The following is a 7,169-nucleotide window of genomic DNA, read 5'->3' as shown; positions in this document are numbered from 1 at the left end:
AGCTTTCGCCAAAAGCTCTATGACCTCGCAACACAAATGAGATTTCGCATGAAAAGATGTATGAACGTAAACAGTTCCACATTATAATAAAAACGAAATGAGATGCATTTTGTGCATCTACAATGCTGTGCCCATTAAAAAAAGAAAAAAACCATACATATGAAGGAAAAAACCGTAAGGAACGTGCCCTTCCCTCGCCACTTTTATCCCCTTCAGTGTTGAAGGGGGACTTATGCTTCTTCTCCAGTGTTGGAGGGACTTTTTTGTTGTAAAAAAACTACGGCCGTGTTTTATGAAGACATTACCGATGTTTTATGAAGACATGTATCATTCCACGTTGCCTTGCCGTGGCATATTGTCTATGTGTTTCCTTGTTGGGCATCACGAAAATTCTTCAGCCTTTGTCACCTTCATCTACAATCTTTTGAATAAAAATGATGTAAATTTATTGCTTTAATATGTACATGATTTAATCGAAGTACTTTTGAGATCACATAAAGAAAATGAAAATACGGAGTATAAGTGTACCTTTGGTATTGGTCGAGTAGATCAACGCACAATCTTGGATGGAGTCGCTTCTAGACCTTCCTTACATTGTTTCGCCACCTTCCCACCAGTATACCGCATTTGAGTGATTTTTGCCTCCCAACACCGCATTTGAGTGATTTCAGCTAGGAGGCCACATTTTGTGCAACACGACTGAGGTGTTTAAGTGATTTTTAAGGAGGTCACTTCACTACTAGTAAGGAGAGTGACATCCTCACGTCAATGAAGAAGAGTGATGGTTTGTCCTTCTCTTACTGGTAATGTCACATGCCTTCAAGATAAAAGTATAGTTAACTGAATGGTGAGAGATACTCTCGCTTTGCATCTGCTAAAAACAGCCTAGAGCTTTCTGCCCCTGCTCCTATTGCACATATCCCGTAATCAGTGCGTGCCAAGAGACGACATACCGGACAAGAAGCTCCTCAAGCACTTTTTATGCTTTCTGAAGCATACCACATTTGACATACATATCGACCAAGGGAGTGCCAACCACAACCTCTATTTACAAAAGCCTCTGACGAACAAAGAAATTATGAATTTGTGTGCCCATATCAGCATCTTACATAGAGCCACATGCCTTCAAGATGCATGCGTAGGTGATTGCATCTGGACAAAGGCCCTCACTGTGCATCTGCTAAAAATAGCCTAGAGCTTTCTAGCCCTACTCCTGTTGTGCATATCCTACAATCAGTGCATTCCAAGAGATGTTGTAATGAACAAAAATCTCCTCGAGCACTATTTGTGCTTTCTCAAGTGCACCACATTGGGCATACACATCGACCAAGGGAGTGTCAGCATGACATCTCTTTGCAATAGCATCTGAGTAACAATATCATCGTGAATTTGTGTGTCCATATCAACATCTTGCAAAGAGCCACATGCCTTTAAGATATACATGTAGACGACTGCGTCTGGATATAGCTCTCGCTTCACATATGCTGAAAACAGTCAACTGCTATCATCATGAATTTCTGTGTCCATATTAGCATCTGCTGAAAACAGTCCACAACTTCCTAGCCCTACAGTCAGTGCATTCGAAGAGATGCCACTCCGAACAGTAAGCTCCTCAAACACTTTTCTGTGCTTTCTCAAGTGCACCACATTTGGTATACATGCCAAGACAGTGCCAAGTACCTCGTTTTTTTCCGACAACCTCTGGCTAACAATATCATCGTGAATTCTTTTGCCCATATCAGCATCTGCATAATGCCACATGCCTTGAAGATACAAGCGTAGGTGATTGCATTTAGGAGAGCTGCCCTCTCTTTGCATCTGCTGAACAAAGCCCAGCGCTTCCTGGCCATGCCTTTGTTGGGCATATCCCACGATTAGAGCATTCCAAGAGACAGCATTCCAAACAGGAAGCTCATCGAGCACTTTTTGGGCTTTATGAAGAACACCGCATTTGAGTGATTTCAGCTGGGAGGCCGCATTTTGTGCAACACGTCTGAGGTGTTTGAGTGATTTTTAAGGAGGTCACTTCACTACTAGTAAGGGGGGTGACATCCTCACATCAGTGAAGAAGAGTGATGGTTTGTCCTTCTCTTACTGGTGATGTCACATGCCTTCAAGACAAAAGTATGTTTGACTGAATGGTGAGAGATACTCTCACGTTGCATTTGCTAAATACAGCCTAGAGCTTTCTATCCCTACTCGTGTTACACATATCTCGTAATCAGTGCGTGCCAAGAGACGACATTCCGGACAAGAAGCTCCTCAAGCACTTTTTATGATTTCTGAAGCATACCACATTTGACATACATATCGACCAAGGGAGTGCGAGCCACAACCTCTATTTACAAGAGTCTCTGACGAACAAAGAAATTGTGAATTTTTGTGCCCATAACAGCATCTTACATAGAGCCACGTGCCTTCAAGATGCATGCGTAGGTGATTGCATCTGGATAAAGGCCCTCACTATGAATCTACTGAAAATAGCCTTGAGCTTTCTAGCCCTACTCCTGTTGTTCATATCCTGCAATTAGTGCATTCCAAGAGATGTTGTTCCGAACAAAAAGCTCCTCGAGCACTATTTGTGCTTTCTCAAGTGCACCACATTTGGCATACACGTCGACCAAGGGAGTGTCAGCATGACATCTCTTGCAATAGCATCTGAGTAACAATATCATCATGAATTTTTGTGTCCATATCAGCATCTTGCAAAGATCCACATGCCTTTAAGATATACAGGTAGGCAACTGCGTCTCGTTAAAGCTCTCGCTTCACATCTGATGAAAACAGTCCACAGCTTCCTAGCCCTGCTCCTCTTGTGCGTATCCTGCAGGCAGTCAGAGCATTCAAAGAGATGCCACTCCGAACAGTAAGCTCCTCAAGCACTTTCTGTGCTTTCTCAAGTGCACCACATTTGGTAAACATGCCAAGACAGTGCCAAGTACCTCGTTTTTTTCCGACAACCCAGCAGTCAGTGCATTCGAAGAGATGCCGCACCGACCAATAAGCTCCTCAAGCACTTTTCTGTGCTTTCTCAAGTGCACCACATTTGGTATACATGCCAAGATAGTGCCAAGTACCTTGTTTTTTTTCGGCAACCTCTGGCTAACAATATCATCGTGAATTCTTTTGCCCATATCAGCATCTGCATAATGCCACATGCCTTGAAGATACAAGCATAGGTGATTGCATTTGGGAGAGCTTTCCTCTCTTTACATCTGCTGAAAAAATCCCAGCGCTTTGTGGCCCTGCCTTTGTTGGGCATATCCCGCGATTAGAGCATTCCAAGAGACCGCATTCCAAACGCGAAGCTCATCGAGCACTTTTTGGGCTTTATGAAGAACACCGCATTTGAGTGATTTCAGCTGGGAGGCCGCATTTTGTGCAACACGACTGAGGTGTTTGAGTGATTTTTAAGGAGGTCACTTCACTACTACTAAGGGGGTTGACATCCTCACGTCAGTGAAGAAGAGTGATGGTCTGTCCTTCTCTTACTGGTAATGTCACATGCCTTCAAGACAAAAGTATAGTTGACTGAATGGTGAGAGATACGCTCGCTTTGCATCTGCTAAAAACAGCCTAGAGCTTTCTGTCCTTGCTCTTATTGCACATATCCTGTAATCAGTGCGTGCCAAGAGACGACATACCGGACAAGAAGCTCCTCAAGCACTTTTTATGATTTCTGAAGCATACCACATTTGACATACATATCGGCCAATGGAGTCCCAACCACAACCTCTATTTTCAAAAGCATCTGACAAACAAAGAAATTGTGAATTTTTGTGCCCATATCAGCATCTTACGTAGAGCCACATGCCTTCAAGATGCATGCGTAGGTGATTGCATCTGGACAAAGGCCCTCACTGTGCATCTGCTGAAAATAGCCTAGAGCTTTCTAACCCTACTCCTGTTGTGCGTATCCTCCAATCAGTGTATTCCAAGAGATGTTTTTGTGAACAAAAAGCTCCTCGAGCACTATTTGTGCTTTCTCAAGTGCACCACATTGGGCATACACATCGACCAAGGGACTGTCAGCATGACATCTCTTTGCAATAGCATCTGAGTAACAATATCATTGTGAATTTCTGTGTCCATATCAGCATCTTGGGAAGAGCCACATGCCTTTAAGATATAAACGTAGGCGACTGCGTGTGGATATAGCTCTCGCTTCACATCTACTGAAAACAGTCCACAGTTATCATCATGAATTTCTGTGTCCATATCAGCATTTGCTGAAAACAGTTCACAGCTTCCTAGCCCTGCTCCTCTTGTGCATATCCTGCAGTCAGAGCATTTGAAGAGATGCCACTCTGAACACTAAGCTCCTCAAGCACTTTCTATGCTTTCGCAAGTGCACCACATTTGGTATACATGCCAAGACCGTGCCAAGTACCTCGTTTTTTGCCGACAACCCTGCAGTCAGTGCATTCAAAGAGATGTCGCTTCGAACAATAAGCTCCTCAAGCACTTTTTGGTGCTTTCTTAAGTGCACCACATTTGGTATACATGCCAAGACAGTGCCAAGTACCTCGTTTTTTTTCGACAACCTCTGGCTAACAATATCATCGTGAATTCTTTTGCCCATATCAACATCTGCATAATGCCACATGCCTTGAAGATACCAGCGTAGGTGATTGCATTTGGGAGAGTTTCCCTCTCTTTGCATCTGCTGAACAAAGCCCAGCGCTTCCTGGCCATGCCTTTGTTGGGCATATCCCACGATCAGAGCATTCCAAGAGACTGCATTCCAAACAGGAAGCTCATCGAGCACTTTTTGGGCTTTATGAAGAACACCGCATTTGAGTGATTTCAGCTGGGAGGCCGCATTTTGTGCAACACGTCTGAGGTGTTTGAGTGATTTTTAAGGAGGTCACTTCACTACTAGTAAGGGGGGTGACATCCTCACATCAGTGAAGAAGAGTGATGGTCTGTCCTTCTCTTACTGGTGATGTCACATGCCTTCAAGACAAAAGTATGTTTGACTGAATGGTGAGAGATACTCTCACGTTGCATTTGCTAAATACAGCCTAGAGCTTTCTATCCCTACTCGTGTTACACATATCTCGTAATCAGTGCGTGCCAAGAGACGACATTCCGGACAAGAAGCTCCTCAAGCACTTTTTATGATTTCTGAAGCACACCACATTTGACATACATATCGACCAAGGGAGTGCGAACCACAACCTCTATTTACAAGAGTCTCTGACGAACAAAGAAATTGTGAATTTTTGTGCCCATAACAGCATCTTACATAGAGCCACGTGCCTTCAAGATGCATGCGTAGGTGATTGCATCTGGATAAAGGCCCTCACTATGAATCTACTGAAAATAGCCTTGAGCTTTCTAGCCCTACTCCTGTTGTTCGTATCCTGCAATCAGTGCATTCCAAGAGATGTTGTTCCGAACAAAAAGCTCCTCGAGCATTATTTGTGCTTTCTCAAGTGCACCACATTTGGCATACACATCGACCAAGGGAGTGTCAGCATGAATATCATCATGAATTTTGGTGTCCATATCAGCATCTTGCAAAGAGCCACATGCCTTTAAGATATACAGGTAGGCAACTGCGTCCGGATAAAGCTCTCGCTTCACATTTGCTGAAAATAGTCCACAGCTTCCTAGCCCTGCTCCTCTTGTGTGTATCCTGCAATCAGAGCATTCGAAGAGATGCCACTCCGAACAGTAAGCTCCTCAAGCACTTTCTGTGCTTTCTTAGGTGCACCACATTTGGTATACATGCCAAGACAGTGCCAAGTACCTCATTTTTTGCCGACAACCCTGCAGTTAGTGCATTCGAAGAGATGCCGCTTCGAGCAATAAGCTCCTCAAGCACTTTCTGGTGCTTTCTTAAGTGCGCCACATTTGGTATACATGCCAAGACAATGCCAAGAACCTTGTTTTTTTTCGACAACCTCTGGCTAACAATATCATCGTGAATTCTTTTGCCCATATCAGCATCTACATAATGCCACATGCCTTGAAGATACAAGCGTAGGAGATTGCATTTGGGAGAGCTGCCCTCTCTTTGCATCTGTTGAAAATAGCTCAGCACTTCCTGGCCCTCCCTTTGTTGGGCATATCCCGCGATTAGAGCATTCCAGACAAGAAGCTCACCTAGCACTTTTTGTGCTTTATGAAGAACACCGCATTTGAGTGATTTTCGCCTCCCAACACTGCATTTGAGTGATTTCAGCTGGGAGGCCGCATATTATAGAACACAACAGAGGTGTTTGAGTGATTTTTAAGGAGGTCACTTCACTACTAGTAAGGGGGGGTGACATCCTCACATTAGTGATGGCAGCGGACATATTTTGAATTTTGAGTAGTAACATAATCCAACATTGGTACGCCGAAGTAGGTGATTGCATTTGGAAAGCTGCCCTCTCTTTGCATATGTTGAAAACAGTCTAGTGGTTCCTGGCCTTACCCGTGTTGGGCATATTCCACATGCTTCCAGATACAAGCGTAGGTGATTGCATTTGGAGAGCTTCCCTCTCTTTGCATCTGCTCAAAACAAACTAGCGCTTCCTGGGCCTGCCTCTATTGGGCATATCCCACGATCAGAGCATTCAAAGAGACGGCATTCTGGACAGGAAGATAGTTGAACACTTTTTGTGCTTTATGAAGTACATCGCATTTGGCATACATGTCGAGCAAGGCATACTTGAGGCCCTCTCTTCGCATATGCTGAAAACAATCCAGAGGTTCCTGGCCCTACCTTTCGCATATGCTAAAAACAGTCTAGAGGTTCTTGGCCCTACCTCTCTCCCTTTCCCTCCCTCTCTCCCTCTCTCTCTCTCTCCCCGGCATGATGTAACGATTGTAGAAGCATGTACGCAAAACGAACAAATTACCTCCGTCAATTACCTCTGCTCTGCAATGCTCGCTGCTATTGTTTGGTTCTCTTTACCGCAGGGTTCTCTCTCTTTCTCTCTCTCTTTACCGCACAGTTCTGTCTGCTGCTGTTCGGCTCTACAATTGCGTTCTCTATGAAGTACTCACAACCCACCAGCACCAGTAGAGGTAGGTCTTGTCTGGTCTACATGAGGGTGGCGAGGCTCAATACAAACCTTGATTTTTTATCTCTTTTTTTAAACGCCGTTGCTTTGTTCACTCTCTCTCTCTCTCTCTCTCTCTCTCCATTTAGCAGTCCAATCACATGTGGCCACATG

The 7,169-nt window shown here is 44.2% G+C and overlaps 2 pseudogenes; both read right to left on the bottom strand.

Annotated features, from left to right (window-relative positions):
- Positions 1 to 1,402: 1,402 nt before the first annotated feature.
- Positions 1,403 to 3,262, bottom strand: LOC147444174 (uncharacterized; annotated as a pseudogene).
- Positions 3,263 to 4,093: 831 nt separating this feature from the next.
- Positions 4,094 to 6,548, bottom strand: LOC147444173 (uncharacterized; annotated as a pseudogene).
- Positions 6,549 to 7,169: the final 621 nt, after the last annotated feature.

This window comes from Adiantum capillus-veneris, chromosome 13 (assembly GCF_014529385.1).
Source record: "Adiantum capillus-veneris isolate H3 chromosome 13, ASM1452938v2, whole genome shotgun sequence".
In the NCBI taxonomy this organism is placed as follows: Eukaryota; Viridiplantae; Streptophyta; class Polypodiopsida; order Polypodiales; family Pteridaceae; genus Adiantum; species Adiantum capillus-veneris.
The sequence above is the reverse complement of the archived record's forward strand: the minus strand, read 5'-3'. Positions and strand labels throughout refer to the sequence as shown.